We start from the raw sequence: 16655 nt of genomic DNA, 5'->3' as shown, positions 1-16655 counted from the left end.
GTGTGTGTGTGTGTGTGTGTGTGTGTGTGTGTGTGTGTGTGTATGCATTTAGAATCCAGGAACATAGGCTGGGTGTCTTGCTTACTCACTCTCCACCTTGTTTTTTCAGTCAGAGTCTCTCACTGACCTGGAACTTGCCACATAGGCTAGAATGGCTGGTTAACAAACCCCAGAGACCCTCCTGTCTGTCTCTGTCTCTGTCTCCTCAGCATTGTCATTACAGGCACAATATACATTCAACTTTTGTGTGGAGGTTCTAGGGGTTCGAACTCAAGTCCTCATGATTGCATGGCAAACACTTTACCCACTGAGCCATCTTCCCAGGCCCCGTTTCTGTGTGTGATCACATTACCAAGGGCCAAGCCTCAGTACAGCAGGTCTAACATAAGCCTTGCAACAATTGGAGAATCAGGTGCCTTGTTAATACCAGCTTACAGATTGGGAAATTGAGCCCCAAGAGGCTGAGGTGACCTGCCCAGGACCACATACCAAGTATGTGACCAAATTGGGATTCAGCCCATGTCCACCAAAATCTCTGCTCCCACTATTTCTGCCTTCTAGAAGGTTCCATTGATGCAGAACCATTCCCAAGGTGCCCAAGCCAGCACCCATGCACACAGAAGGGAGAAGCAGGAAACAGGATGGCAGTGTGGGCAGGGCCAGGCCTGACAGGCCTCCACTAGCTTGGAGTTTTGGACAAGCCATTCCTCTCTGCAGGTTTTGTGGTCTCTTGTAATTTATCCAGCAAATACAGATGAGTTTGTTGTTTAAGCCAGGCACTGGGACATAGGACAGACAAGATCCATCCTGCTGAGGTGCTTCTATTCTGGCATGACGGAGAGGCAGCAGGCAGGTGACAAAGATGTGATAAAGGTACTAAGGAGCCCATTAGAAGGGGACATCAAAAATCACCTCTGACAAGTGACATTTGAGCTGAGACCTGAACACCAAGAGCCCGCCTCCTCTATAGAGGAAACTGGTGAGTGGAATGGGGGTGGAGGGAGGCATTAAAGAATCAGAAACAAGATCCCTGTGCATCACAGGCATGGGAGCTTTGAGTCAAGTCAAAGATGTAGCCAAGGGGCAGTCCAGACAGGCTCAGACAGGCCAGGGTGAGGTCACTGCATCTTTACCTAGTGCAGAGACGAGGGAATAAAGCCACACGGGTTGCCATGGGGACAGTGGATGGAATAAGCTGAAGGTCAAAGCCAAGAGAAACAGTTCGTTCAGCGGGGGCAGTGGCTCAGTGGGGAAGCACTTGCTGTGCAGACATGAGGATCTGAGTTCAGATCCCCAGTACCTGTGGAAAAAGCCAGGTGTACCCGTGTATGTCTGTAACCCCAGCCCTGGGGAGGCAGAGACAGGGAAATCTCTTGAGCTTACTGGCCAGCCAGTCTAACCAAATTGGTTAGCTCAGGGTTCATTGAAAAGACCCTGTCTCAAAAAATAAAGTGGGGCTGGAGAGATGGGTCAGCAGTTAAGAACACTGGTTGTTCTTGCAGAAGACCTGAATTCGAATCCCAGCACCCACATGGCAGCTAACAACTGTCAGTAACTCCAGTTACAGGGGATCCGACAGCCTTTTCTGTCTTCCAAGGGCATTGCACGACATGGGTACGCTTACCTACATGCAGGCAATACACTCATACACACAAAGATAATAAATATTTTTAAAAAGATTTAATCAAAAAATAAAGTGGAGGCCCAGCAGGGAGGCAGAGCGGGTAAAGGCACTTGCCACCAACCCTGAAACCTGAGTTCAATCACTAGGATCCACATGGTGGGTGGAGAGAACAGATTCCTGCAAATTGTCCTCTGACCTCCACATGCACGCTGTGGCACAGACACACTGGTGCACATACACAAATCAAATAAATAAAATGGAGTGATGGAGGAAGACACCCAATATCAACCTCTGACTTCCATGTGCACATGCACACATGTGCACATATCCACATGAACACATACACACATAAGAAAAACCCAGTTCATGTATGAGTGCCTCTAAATGAGCAAGACCCTGTTGGAAATGGGAAGAAATCTCTCTGCCCTTCTCCCACAGAATTGCTGCAGCGCCAGGCCCCATGGGTCCCCAAGAAACCTGCACCTCCCATCTGACCACCCTCCTTCCTGGGACTGGCCATCTAGGACTTTACCTCCCAGATCTTCCTACCAGGGGCTCCTTACCACAATCCAGATGTCAATAGCTTTTCATGCTGTTTCTAGAAGTGGGTAGAGGAAGATGTCCAGGGAGGATCACAACAGGACAAGTGAGTGTGGGGCCTTTGGGAACATCTGTTGGCTCTTATTCTGTCTGTGGCTAGCAGGTCTGGAGAACAGGGAGATGTGACTGATTTTCAGGGATCTATGGATCAGCTCCCTCCGCCATAGCTGGGGCAGCCCAGGCCCTGGTTGTAGAGTGTCTATGCTGGTGGCTAGGTAACTGATGGGCAGGGCTTAGAGGCTGGCCAGCCTCGTGTGGCGGTGACACAGTGGGAATTGAAGTTTCATTCAGATGTGGTAGAAACAGAAGCTGACCCTGATGAATTCCAAAGTCAGAGGCAGCAGATTTCCATCTCGGCTGCGTCATCTGTAGAAGAAATCACATATGCTAGTTTTCACCTGGGAATTAATTTGTTTCACAGAACTGGAAATGAGTCTGGCAGTGAACTTTCAGGCGGGTTTAGGGAGGGGAGGGAGGAGGACTGTAAGAGCAGAAAATGCCACTGACACTTGAAGCCTGAAAATGGCTGCCTAGTGGAGAACACTCTGTCCAGAAAAGGGGCTTTGAGCTCCAAAACCTGTGATGTTTTGGGGCTGGGCAGCCTGTCCTCTCCTCTGGCATCTCCAAGGCCAGGATTGTCTCCATTGGCTAAGTTCCTACATACGTTCAGTTTTCATTTTCCTCTCTCCATCTTCAGCCCTTCACACCTCTAAGCCATTATCTAGCAGTATGGATTAGGTCTTACGTGTCCCCAAAGGTTCATGTATTAAAATCTTGTGCCTCAGCCTCTGGTACTGCTGGGAGATGGTGGGACCTTTAAGAGATGGGGCTAAGGGAAGGCAGTTAAGTCATTGGGGGTGTGGCCTTGAAGAGGATATAAGGACCCTAGACCTCCCTGCCCTCTCTGCTTCCTGGATGCTATGAGGTAAGCAGCTTTCTCCACCACACACTCCCATCATGCTGTTCTCTACCTCACCACAGGCAAGACTGGGACATAAGGGAAAACGACACACAGCCCTCCTCCTCATCTTTCCATCCTCGTGGGAGAGGGTCAGTTTTCTTTAGGGTGTGGCCCCTGGTATGTTAACCATGCTCCACTGGCTAGCCCCACACCCATGAGTATATGGGCAGCACATATTAGACTCCATGCATTACAATAAAAAAAAAAAGCAGGACATAAAGTTGGGAAGGTGATGGAGGGGATCTGGGAGGAGTGGGAATGGAGGAGGAAGATGATCAAAATACACTGTATACATATATGAAATGCTCAAAGAATAAATACAAAATATTATATTAGTAAGAAAAGAAGCTTCAGGAGGGCTGGAGAGATGGCTCAGCAGTTAAGAACACTGGCTGCTCTTCCAGAGGACCCAGGTTTGATGCCCAGCACCCACATGGTGGCTAACAACCATCTGTAACTCCAGTTCCAGGGAATCTGACATCCTCTTCTGACCTCCACAGGCACTGCACTTACAAACATACAATCAGGCAATACATTCATACACATAAAATAAAATAAAAATAATAAAATATGTTTTAGAAAAGGAGCTTCAGGATAGTCATGGGAAATGGAGGGAGTTCTGCCCTTGATGACCACCTTCCTCCTTGAATTAGCTGCACTTCTGCACAGCTGTTAGCCCTCGCCTAACTGCTACCCAGATCCCTCCCTGTTGCTACCATGTCCTCTCCTGACTTCTTTCTCCTTGGATCTCAAGCTCCTGGAAATGGTAGCGATAACTGTATTCATTGGTGCTGAATACATGCTTAACTGCCAGGCTTCTCTTGTTTTTATCATTTAATAGCTCCCTCAAGGTACTTCACATCCATCTAGCACAAGCACTGATTGGGGTTAGTTTAGGCAATATGTCAAACCGTACTTTCTTGTTTTCTAAAATCCGTTAATTGAGCATGTGCCAAAATCAACAAAGACCTTCTATAAAGACTAGGGCTAAAGAAAGCACCTCCCTTTCTGAAACCTTACCTCACCTGCAGCCACCCTATGAACAAGAAGCATTGCTCTGTGAGAAAGATATTATACCCACTTTAGAGGTGGGAAAATTGAGACACAGAGTCATTGGTATGGACAGAATGTGAGCAAGCCAGGATTTGAATTAGGGCTCAAGGAGTGGTTTGGGGTTTGTTCCTTTAGAAGAGAGTGAGCTAATAGATTTAGAACGCTGCCTTGAATGGGGTCAAAGAGAATGGGAAGAATGGGTCCCCAGGGAAGGGAGGCCCATGAGGAGGTCAAAGGCAGTAGGGCTGAGAGGAGAGGCCGTTTAATAAGAACAAAGGAGATAGCAGACGGGGTTTGTAATTCATTGGTGACATGTGGGAGAGGAGGCAAGCAGGATGACCCCAGATCCTATGACACTGAAAGAACCTGGGCCACAGGGCACACAAAGTCCTCCCATCCCACACGGGGGCCAGCCCACTGACCTCTCAGGCAGAGTCCTGGATGCTAAAGCTTGACCATGGCCACTCTGCAGGACCAAGTCCAAATCCTGGAACTTGCCACGCGTGGACCCCACCTGCAGGCAAGATCCTCGTTCTTAGTCCTTCTGCCCTACAAGGCCCTCTACTTCTCATAAAGGAAAGGCAGCTTCATTCCAGAAGCATCCAGGGAGCTCTGTGATCTGCTGGGCACAGGAAGAACCCTGATTCCTAGCTTCTGAGGACCCAGGAAGCCTTCAGAGGAAGCAGGGAAGCCAGGGACTGCTGCCATCCTAAGGGCTACTCCCTGGACAGAGGAGGCAGAGGGCTACATGGTCTGACCAGCCACTACCTGGACTGACCACTGGTCCTCCAACTCCAGCACCTTGATTCTGTCCCTTTGCTCTCCTGAGCCCCAGTTTCCTCCCTGCAGAACAGAGATGTTGATACAGGCCTCACAGGACTCCTAGACCAATCATGAAGGGAGAGCTGGGCATGTGACTCAGTAGCAGACCACTTGCCTAGCATGTACCAGACAGGCCTGGGTCCAATCCCCAGCACTAAAGAGAAAAGGAATCACTAAGGGAGTGGCAGGTCAGAATGGATCTGGTCCAGTCCTGAAGGTTATCTCTGACAGAAAATGTCTCCAAGCCTTGGAATAACTATTGGGCCTGGGGACAGCAGCAGGTAGGCAGGTTTTCCATCTGTGCATGGCTCCATCTCCCCTTCAGAACCCAGAATCCTTTCCAAGCATCAGTGGTCCTTCCCAGGGTTCCACAGCACTGTACAATTCTCTAATATTAGTTTCTGTGCTGTGTTGTAAGTAGTTGTTTGATGATATGCTCAGACCTTTGTGAGCTGCTCAGGACAAGGACTGGAACACTGGGCTGGAGCTATAACTCTAGATAGAGTGCTTGTCTCAAGAGTTGGAATCTGGGGCCTAGAGAGATGGCTCTGGAGTTTAGAGCACTGACTGCTCTTGCACAGGACCCAGGTTAGAATCCCAACTCCCACGTGGTGGCTAACAACCACCTCTAACTCCAGTTCCAGTGGATCCGATACCCTCTTCTCCAGGCACTGCACGACATGAGTGCACTTACATACATGCAGGTATAATATGTAAATGCATAAAATAAAAATAAATAAATATGAAATTTTTTAAATTGGAATGTGCTCACTGAGGTATCCCCAGTGTGTGGTAAAACACAGATGTATAATCAAAAAATGGATAAGCCAAGGTTGATAAATTGATGGATGGATGGATGGATGGATGGATGGATGGATGGATGGATGGATGGATGGATGGATTGGTTGACAGACAGAAAGATGGATAGTCAAAAGAATGAATGAACAAAAATTGATAAATTGGCAGGTGGCTGGGAAGGTGTATGAATGGTTAGAAATATGGATGGATGGATGGATGGATGGATGGATGGATGGATGATAAATGGATGATGGATGGATGGATGATAAATGGATAATGAATGGATGGATGGATAGAGGATGAGTGATGGATGGATGGATGGATGATAGAACAATGTACAGATATTTGATTTCCTGGATGAATGAAGACATTCATGTTGAACAGTTTTCCATGGCAGGATAGGTAGATGCACAATGATGATGTGAGGGAACATAAATGGAGCCAAAAAGAAGTTAAAGTCAGAAGGAGGGTGAATCAGAAAGCCAGCAGAGGAACAAAGAGATGCTAAGGGCAGGGTAGAGCTATTGTAGATCATCCGCCTACTGTGTCTGAGACTTTGGGTTCACCCCAGAGACACAGAGAGAAAGAGACAGAGCGTATGAGTTGGAGAAATGCCCCAGAGGACAAATGACCTGATGTTCACACATTCTGGTCTTTTCTAAACCCATCTTGTCTGCAGACTGAAGGAGTTGTTCCCAAGGTCTCAGTGAGCCAGGACTGGGGGAAAGAATCCACAGGCACTCTCTTTCAGTCTAAAGGGGAAAAAAAGTTCTTTCTAAATAAACTTTGAATCTACTTCCAAGTGTGTTTGGAAAGCGCAGTGGCAGCTTTCATGAGGGGTGAATTATAAGTTCTCCTTTCGAAGCTGTGTTTGGGGACGCTCAGCCATGAAGGCATTCCCCAGGGCCGGTGCTAAAATGCGTAGGAGACAAGAAACACATGTCGAGATGACGGTGTCAGGCAGGCTCACTGTGCACATATGGGCTTCACTGTTGATGGAATATTCGGCAAGTGTTCCAGAGAGAGGCCTTTCCTGAAATCAAGGTCAACAAGAATATTCCCCTTGCTCATAAATCCTTGGGAATAAAACCAGGCCTGTCTCCCACACATGTAGCTAATTATCTGGGGTCTCCAGGCTCTCCCTGGGGAGTGGTTAGGAGTCATTTACTGGGGTTAGATCCACTCAAGTGGTTTCTAACCCTAGGAAAACTGTAGCAATTTACCCTTGGTTTAGAAACTGGCACCCTTGCCCACGTTCCTGCTACCAGTGTGGAAAGAAGGGAAGTCACAGGTGAGAAGCACTAATGAGGAACGAAGCTGCTGATGGACACCCTGGAACCCACTGCCTCTTTGTGTGGTTGCTGTGACCATCCACCTTGGTCCAGCTTAGCTGGAGGCACCCAGAGCATCAGTACAGAGTCAATGTGATCCCTGCTTTGTGGGACTCAGGGTCCAGACAGATGGGCAAACACCATCCTCTAAGTACTTAGAGCAAATAAATAACCTTAGCCCAAGAGTGAGCAACTAGGAAGGCTGTGACAACTCCATGTCTTAGCAGGATGGATAGGGTCTTGAAGGATGAGTAGGAGCTTTCCTGGTAAGATCTAGGAGAGAGGATGTTGAAAGTACAAGTTAAACAGCTCAGGGGGCATAGAGCATCTAGGCAAGGTGTACTAGCAAGAGATGGACAAGTAGTGTGTGATAGAAGGCAAGCAGGGAGTGGGCTGAGCGGGGCAGAGAGACATCTGGGTCATCCAGAGGAGATCCTGGTTATGGAGAATGGCAGGAGCCTGTGGACAACCTTGTAAGAGAAATAGCGTGATTAGGTTTGAGGTCCAGAGGTACTGCCCTGACTATGGGATAGAGAATGAGAGGTAAAAGGCAAGAGAAGAAAGAAGGGAGGCGGGGAAGAGCCTGTGACCATGGCCGCGGAGAGAGAGGCTGAGTTTCCTCTGCTTCCTGACTGAGAGTTGGAGCATGTTAGGACTGCTCTTGCTTTATGGAGTTGCTGGAAGGTCACAGTTCCTACACACAAAATGTCAGGGTAAGGACAACACACAGTGACGTAGGATGGCAGCTTTGGTGGACGGGAATGGTGGCTGTGTTGGCTCTGCCTATATCCCCCCAGGACCGTGATGTTGACAGAGGCTGGAAATTCATTTGAATGAGGGGGTGGGAGCGGAAGTGAAGACTTCGGTTTAGGCCCTTTGACCCACTGCTACTACAACTGGTGAAGGGCTCTGTCCCATCTCTGCTGATCATAAGGCAAGAGGTCATGGTGACTCCAAGCATGAGCTGTTGTCTTGTAGAGGTTTGGGTGGCCTCAAGCCAGTGGCTGGGCTTCTCTGGGTCTGGTTTCCTCCTTGGTAGAATGGGACGGTAAAGGCTTCTGCCCCAGATGGGGCTATGAAGGTGCCGGGAATGAATGGCCTAACAGACTCATGGAGTTCACACAACCCTTGCCAGAAATGCTCATTAGTATAAACATCCTCATAGTGACAGAAAGAAATGCCCGTGAGTTAAGAATCAGAATGGGGGTGGTTGGAGTGCACTGGGGAGATGGCTCACTGAGAACAGTGCTTGCTACTCAAGCATGAGCACCTGAGTTCAGATCCCCAGCACCCACATAAAAAGTCAGGCACAGCAGCATGCACCTATAATCCATCCCTGGGGAGGCAGAGACAGGTAGATCCCTGAAGCTCATTGGCCAGCCAGTCTAGCTGAATGTATGTGTTCCAGGTTCAATGAGAGACCCTGTCTCAAAAAATAAAGTAGAGGGCTAGGCGTGGTGGCACATACCTTTCATCCCAGCACTTAGGAGGCAAAGGCAGGCAGATCTCTGTGTATTTGAGGCCAGCCTGGTCTACGTTGCAAGTTCCAGGCCATCTGGGGCTACATGGAGATCCTGTCTCAAAAAGACAAAAAGGGAGTGGCTGGAGAAATGGCTCAGCAGTCAAAAGTACACGCTGCCCTTCCAGAGGACTCAAGTTCAGTTTCCAGCACCCACACTGGGCAGCTTGCAGTCACTTCCAAACCCAGCTCTAGAAGCGTCTGACACCCCTGGGTCTTCACGTGCACCTGCACATTCCCCTACACAGACAGATACACATAATTTAAAATAATAAAAATAAATAATTTTTTAAATTTTCTTATGTGTATGAGTGTTTTACCTGCATATATGTAAGTGCACTCTGTGTACAGTGCCTGCAGAGGTCAGAAGAGGGAGTCAGATCCTCTAGAACTGGAGTTAAGGATGGTATTAGCTGCCATGTGGGTGCTGGGAACCATCTGAACCAGCTTCAAATCTCTTTTTTTTTTTCCTTCTTTTTGAGATAAAGTCTCCTTGTGGCCCCAAGTGGCCTGGAACTCACTATGTAGACCAGGCTGACCTCCATCTCACAGAAATACACCTGCCTCTGGCTCCCAAGTGCTGGGATTAAAGGGGTGCACACCACATCCAGGCAAATCTATTTTTTAAAATAAGGTGGAGAGAAGCTGGAGAGATGGCTCAGCGGTTAAGAGCACTGGCTGCTCTTGCAGAAGACCGGGATTTGATTCCCAGCACCCACATGGCAGCTAACAGCTGTCTGTAACTCCAGTTCCAGGGGAATCCAACACCCTCTTCTGACCTCCTTAGGCATTGCATGACACAGGTGCACTTACATACATGCAGGCAGTATGTAAAATAAAATAAAAATAATAAATAAATAAAAATATAAAATAAGGAATTGCATGCACTTACATGCAAGTGTATGTAAAATAAAATAAAAATAATAAATAAATGAAAGTATAAAGTAAGGTGGAGAATAATTGAGGAAGACACTGGACCTCAACCTCTGTCCTCCATCCACAGGCACATATATGTGCACATGTGTATCCATATGCACATGTACTCACACGCATCATCTATACACAAAGTAGAGGCTGAAAACATAGTTCAGTGATACAGCATGTGCTTAGCATGCATAAGGCCCTGGGTTTAACCCCAACACTGATATTATAAATTAAATGAATAAATATAACAAAACCCACAGGACGAACCATACGATGTTTAAGTCATATGTCAATATACCTGTTTAGAACGTCTTGCTGCAGGGGAGATAATTCAGTGGTAGAATGCTTGCCTAGCATGTGTGTGGCCCTGGGCTCTATCTCCAACACTGGGGAAATAATAAATAAATAAATAAATAAATAAATAAAAGTCCTGCGGAAGTTTGGCCACATGGGGCCTCCCCACACCAGCCAGCCCATGAAGGAAGGAACAACAGTTCTCTAGGCACATGGGACCTTCAGACCCAACAGTCACGAGGGACACAGAGCAAGTGCTTTAGAGCCGCCCTCTGAGCAACCAGGCAGCGCTCCAGCAGAAACCTGGTCCTCAGCCCTGCCCTAGGGGTCAAGAAAAACAACCCATGAACCACTCAAGGACCTTTGGGGTACACAGCAGTGGTCCAAGGGAAGTGGGCAGGGCATCCTTGCCCTAGGGGCCCCCAGAAACTTTCTTCTGAGCTGCTTAGCCCCAAAGCTCACAGTCTGCAGAGCTGAGCAGTTGGAGCGACTTCCTCGGAGTCCTGCCAGAGCCTGGCCAACAAAGAGCCTCAATTTTGGGGACTGTATGGCTGGCTCCCAGCCCTAGCTGACTTCAATCTTGGGCAGCCCCATCCCCACTCAGAGTCCAGCTTTTCCTAATTCAGGAGTGCTCCATGCCAGCCAGATTGACCATCATCCAGTCTAGGGGATGAGGGGTATGTCCCAGCACCCCAGAACCTCTCTGGAACAGACTTCATGCCTGCTCAGAGCGGTGGTCTGGCATCAGCTTGGGTATTGGGCCCCCTGAGGGACTGTACCCATGAGTCAGGAGTCAAAGTTCCAGAGCAAAAGTGACCACACATGCTGAAGATCAAATAACAGGACATGGAATGAAGTGAGACCCATTAATACGTGCAGGGGTGCAACTGCGTTGGAAGAACTTTTGGGGGCGATTTGGGGGAGTTGGTTTGGTTTGGGTTTGCTATGGATTTGTTTGGTTTTTTGTTGTTTTGTGGTCCTGAGGACTGAACCTGCGGCCTCTCGTATGCTAAGCCTGTACTCTACCACTGAACCACACGGCACAGGCACACTTAACACATGCAGACAATACACTCATACACATAAAATAAAAATAATAAATATTTTTAAAGAGACTGTATATTCAATCCCATATCATAAAATTTTTTTTAAATAATCAAGTTGTCGGGCATGGTGGCACACGCCTTTAGTCCCAGCACTTGGGAGACAGAGGCAGGCAGATCTCTGTGAGTTCAAGGCCAGCCTGGTCTATATAGTGAGTTCCAGGACAGCTGGGGCTACAGAGAGACCCTGTCTCAAAAAAACCAAAAAAAAAAAAAAAGAGTAAAAGAGATGATTTTGATACAGTTAGTAGCTGGGAGAGAATAAAATAGAATTATATAACAGAAAATACTTAAGGGCAGGATACTTCAGGATGTCAGGCTGTGCAGAAGAGCATCCCAGGCAGAGGTCACAGTCAGAGCAAAGGCCCTGAGGTAGAGACAGGGGACAAGCTTGAGCAAAGGTCCTGTGATCATGGGAAGCATAAGGAGCAGCAGGAGCAATGGGCAGGGTTGAACTTCCTCTTCACAGTGGCCAGGAAGATGACCAACTGTCCTTGTTTCCCAGGAAGCCCCTCAGTCACTTGCATACTAGACAACTGGTCACCCCAGTGCCCATTGGAGCTCCCCACAGAGGATGAGACCCTTCCCTCACCCAAGGGGTCCCAAGTCCAGTGTCAGATAACCCAGGAGCAGGTCATGCACGTTAGGGCTCAGCGTTTCCCCTGAGTACCACTTTCTTACGCCCACCACAATTCTGGCTACATTCTGCCAGTCTCAGGCCGCCCAGCCTCACCTGCCCCTTTCTGGAACCTTCTGACACAGTGGGAGCTTGTGAGGAATTCTCATGAAAAGCAAAGTCCATAGGAACAGCCTTTTAAGTTATTTTTTTTTAAACATAAAAATAAAAAGCTTTTCATTCTCTGAAAGCAGTAAATCCTGGCCTTCGTTAAGTTCGGAGGAGTACAGGGCCCATGTGTCAGTGATTATAGCTTCGGGGTGAATGAAGAGTTGAGGAATTTGGCATCTTTGGGGTGTGCTGGTTTATGTGCGCCTCTCTGGAGCCTGATTTCCAACAGGAAATAGGATCCCAGGGCACCATGGGCCCAAGGAGGGGCTCATTACACTAGGATAGATCTGGGGCTGACCAGGTCCCAGAGCACTCACTGGCAGGCCATATAGCCAGAGCTGCGGCCCCAAGCCCCACCACTGCCAACCACCCACATGGCAATGCCAGGTACCATCCACCAGCAGGCCCCCAGCATCTGCCCTTAGCCCCCTTCACCAGGACCTCCAGGTTGACCTCACTCAACCCCTGTTCTCCCCGCACTCCCTTTCCAGTCAGGATCACTCCAACCCTTCCAGAGAGTTCTCACAGCCTTGAGCCCTGTGGGAAGGAAGGGTCTTGGACTCGCAGGTCATTCCAAAGAACTTTTTGCACTCTTTTGGCCTTCCTGCAGCTGCCTGACCCGAAGGGAAGATGAGAGGCCCTGCCCAGCTTGAAAGGGCTGTTGCCAGGTGTCTTGCTACACCTTGCTGCCTAAGACCTGGAATCAATGAAGCACAGAATTTCTTTCTCATAGTTCCAGAAGCTGGGAAGGCCCAGGTATTAAGGGGCCCACACCTGCCGGGGCCTGTGTGCAGAGTCAACAGAGGAGGGACGGAGAAGGAAAGTGGGGGGCAGAGAAGCCAAGCTATCTTTTATGATGAACCTCTTCTGCAATCGTAATCTTAATCACCTCAGGGCTGGAGAGGTGGCTCCATGGTTAAGAGCACTTGCTGCTCTTGCAGAGGACCGGGGTTGAAGTTGCCAGCACCCAGAAGACAGCTCACAGTCATCTGTAACACCAAATCTACGGGCTATGACACCCTCTTCTGACCACACTGGGTATGAGCTCAGTGCACATGTGTACATGTAGGCAAAATACTCATACACATAAAATAAAAATAATCACCTCTTAGAGACCCCGCCTCTCCACGTGGTTGCAATGGGTCTCCAACAGAACTCAGTTCTACCTGTGTGAGACACACCAGTCAATCAGAGTCGCCCAGTAGTTCTTCCTTTAAGTCTCTGCTGGTAACCCAGAGACCTGGGAGCTTCCAAAGAGCAGTATTTGCACCAAAACAATGTTTGTGTCCTCCGTGAGCGCCCCACGCATCCCCCCTTAACCAAAAGCCCTTACCTTGGTTACACCCCTGCACTCTGGATACCACTCAAAGCTGGTCCCCTGCCACAAGCTGTTCCTTCTCTCCTCTCTGCTTTTCTTTTTTTTTTTTTTTTCTTTGAGACAGAGTTGAGCATCAGTCTATAGCCCAGGTTGACCTCAGACTTGCTATGTATTTGGGGATTATCTTGAGTTCCTTGAGTTCCTGATCTCCTGCCCCTACCTCCTCAGTGCTGAGTTTACAGGCCCAGTTTATGCAGTGCTGGAGCGTGAACCTAGGGCCTTGTGCATGCTGGGTAAGCCCACCACAACTGAGCTACATCCTCAGTCCCTTCCAGACACTTTCTGCTGTTCCCTCTGGATGAGAAACTCTGTTCTTTGCCATGGGGCCTTCTGAAAAGGAGGATCTTAGGAGAGCAACATTGGTGAAGGCTAGATCCCTGCGCCTGACCAGTTGGACAGGTCACCTCACCTTTGGGCCTCAGTTTCCTTATCTGTAAATGGGCCAGTCCTATTTAGCCAAAGTACCCAGCACGTAGGCTGTACAGGCTCAGCTTGAAGCAAGCCTTGTGCTTACTGGGCATGTTCCTCCCACCAGCTCATTTTGCAAGCCGGCTCTGGGGTCTCCAGAGGACAAAGGGGATTATACTGAAACAAGGCTGGTGTGCCACCACTGTGAGTAACAGGTCTGGAGTTGGAAGGCTCAGACCGCAAATGGCAGGCATTTTGGATGCTTCAGGAAGGCATGCCTTAAGGGCCTGGGGTCGGTCCAGGTCTCTAGCACTGCCCACGGCATGTGGCCTGCTAATGAAATATTTAATTTGTCAGCCTGGGAGCCATCCCTTGCAGCTTCCATTTTGTGTGGTTCCTGGCATCTTTAAAAATAAATAAATAACAAATGTCAAGATGTGGTTATAAAACTCACGGACTGTTTGGACCATATCCCTCCAACAAGCATCTTTTCTGGTAAGAGGGAGCCAGGCAGTGACTGAAAGCACAGATTCATGATCCAGCCCACATGGCTCTACCCCAAACCTAGCCATGTGGTCTCAGAGGCTCAGTTAATCTCTCTGTGCCTCAGTTTATTAATCTGTGGAATAGACATCATTGAAATTATAGCCTCTCTCATAGTTTTGGCATGAAGCAGTCTTGTTAGTATCCTAGAATTGAGATTAGCGCCAGGCATAAACACTATTAAGTGATCCCAGCTTTGCCTAAATTCTGTCAGGCTACTGTGGCTGGCTGGTCCCATCATCTCCTTTGGAAAAAGCAGCCATGTCCACATAAAAGGCCTTTTGTGAATGTAAGGTTGAGGTCACTGGCCCACCCTGCCCCTCCTGATATGAGCCCTATTCATTCGTTCACTAAATTCCATGCTGCCTAAATGAGTTCCCCAGATCTAGTCACTAGGGTGGTCAGGGTCTGTCACCAGCCTGGATGATATCCCTGGTTCCAGAAAAATGTGATGGAGCTGTGGCATTGGTTTTCCAAACTGCCTTGAACCTTCCAGCAAGCAGAGGGGTATAGCAGATGGTAGAAAATTAGTCCACAGGGACACAAAAGCTTTGGAATGAACAAGGTTTGCAGAGTAAGAGGCTGGAATTTCAATATCCAGAGAGTGGTAGCACCCACAGTGCTGCTGAGCCCCAGAAAGCCTGCCAGCCTGCCTGGGAGGACCATGGCCCCAGCTCCACCCCAGGGGAGCCCACCCCAATGCACCTGCTCCCTCCTCCAAGGAACAGAAGACTGGCCATGCTGGAACTGAGCAAAGAGAACGCTCCCCATCTAGGACAGAGTGAGGTGGGGAGGCTGGCCTGAGGCTTGGAAGACTGAACGACCTAAGGCCATGTTTTTATTTGTATCTTATTTTTAAGATTTATTTTTATTAAACTGGCCATGGTGTCACACACCTTTAATCCCAGCACTTGGGAGGCAGAGGCAGGCAGATCTCTGTGAGTTTGAGGCCAGCCTAGTCTACATAGTGAGTTCCAGGCCAGCTGAGGCTACAGGGAGACCCTGTCTCAAAAAATAAATAAAAGACAAAAAAAAAGATTTATTTTTATTTATGTATATGTGTGTGTACCAATGTGTGTGTATGCCACATGTGTGCAGGTGCTCACAAAGGCCAGAAGAGGGTGTCAGATCCCCTGGAGCTGGAGTTCCAGGTGACTGTGAACCCTCTAATGTGGGTACTGGGTGCCCGACTCCCAATCTTCTGCAAGAACAGCAAGTGTGCTTAACCTCTGAACCATCTCTCCAGCCCCCTAAGGGTAATGTTGTTGGCCTTAGAAGCTCAAATAAGGACCCTCCTCTGCCTTCTCTGCTCAGGGCCCAGCAAACAATGGCCCAGGTCTCAGGCAACCTGAAGGAACTCCTGACTGAAGGTCAGGCCGGGGATAGTTCAGAACTACTTCACCCCACTGCCTATTCCCAGAGTTCTGGGGTAAAAAGCTCTCATGACAGTTGCTGAGAATCAGGGGCTGGGTTCTGGAGTCCCACAGACCTGGGTTCAAATCCTAGTCCTGCCATCTCTCCCTGTATGACCTTGGGGAGGCCATTATGACCTTGGGGAGGCCATCATCTTCTCTGACTACACCCAGTTGTGGCTACCAGCAACATCACCTAAACTCCATCAGGCCAGCCTGAGTACACAGCCTAGTTCTGTCCCTAAGATTATTTGGATATTTTTCCATCTGTGATAAACATATACAACATAAAATTCATCATTTAATCATTTTAAGTATGCAATTAACATGTTAAGTGCATGCCATTGCTGACATACTGTCATGACTACCAGCAACTTCCAGAATGCTATTCTAAGTCTATTCCCTCCAGATCCCAGTCACCACCACTCCACTGTTCATCTCTACCTAACTCTTCTAGGCATCTCATGTGATTGCAGTCATTGGTTATTTATCCATGTATGTATGTGTTTGTACATACCTGTGTGCACGAGTATGTGTTTTTATGAGAGTGAAGGCCGTAGATCAACCTCAAGTGCCTCCCTCAGTCACTCTCCATCTTATTTTTTGAGACAGGGTCTCTTATTGGCCTGGAGCTTGCCCATTCAGCTAGGGTGGCTGGTCAGCAAGCCCCTGGTCCCTGCCTATCTCTGCCTCCCCAACACTGGGATTACATGCACGCACCACCAAAACTGTTTTGTTTTTTTTTTTGTTTTTTTTTTAATGTGGGTTCTGAGTCACCAATACATCTGGCTTTTTACGTAGGTTCTTGGAACCTAACTCAGGTCCTCATGATTGCATGGTGAGTGTTTTACTGACTGAACGATTGGCCCAGTCCCCTTACTGTTTATCCTTCTGTAACTGCTGTATTTCCTTCCACATGATATCCCCATGGCTCATCCATGTAGTAGCATGTGTCAGAACTAGTTTCCTCCTTAAGGCTGAATCACATCTTGTTACATACACTACACTAGATCACCCATCTGTGGATGCCTGGGTTGTTTCTACCTCCTGACGGTTGTGTCTGGGATCATTTCCTGACTTCTCTGAGCTTTGGTTCCC

General features: G+C 48.4%; 1 protein-coding gene across 1 annotated transcript in view; it reads left to right on the top strand.

Moving 5' to 3' along the window:
* Window positions 1–16655, top strand: part of Col23a1 (collagen type XXIII alpha 1 chain) — a gene marked incomplete at its 5' end in the record, with an annotated part of 364233 nt that overhangs the window by 260793 nt on the left and 86785 nt on the right. The gene's annotated exons all lie outside the window — the stretch shown is intronic.

The sequence above is a fragment of the Nannospalax galili genome, unplaced genomic scaffold (assembly GCF_000622305.1).
Source record: "Nannospalax galili isolate Female #2095 unplaced genomic scaffold, S.galili_v1.0 scaffold1877, whole genome shotgun sequence".
NCBI lineage: Eukaryota > Metazoa > Chordata > Mammalia > Rodentia > Spalacidae > Nannospalax > Nannospalax galili.
This window is presented reverse-complemented; position numbering and strand designations above follow the sequence as displayed.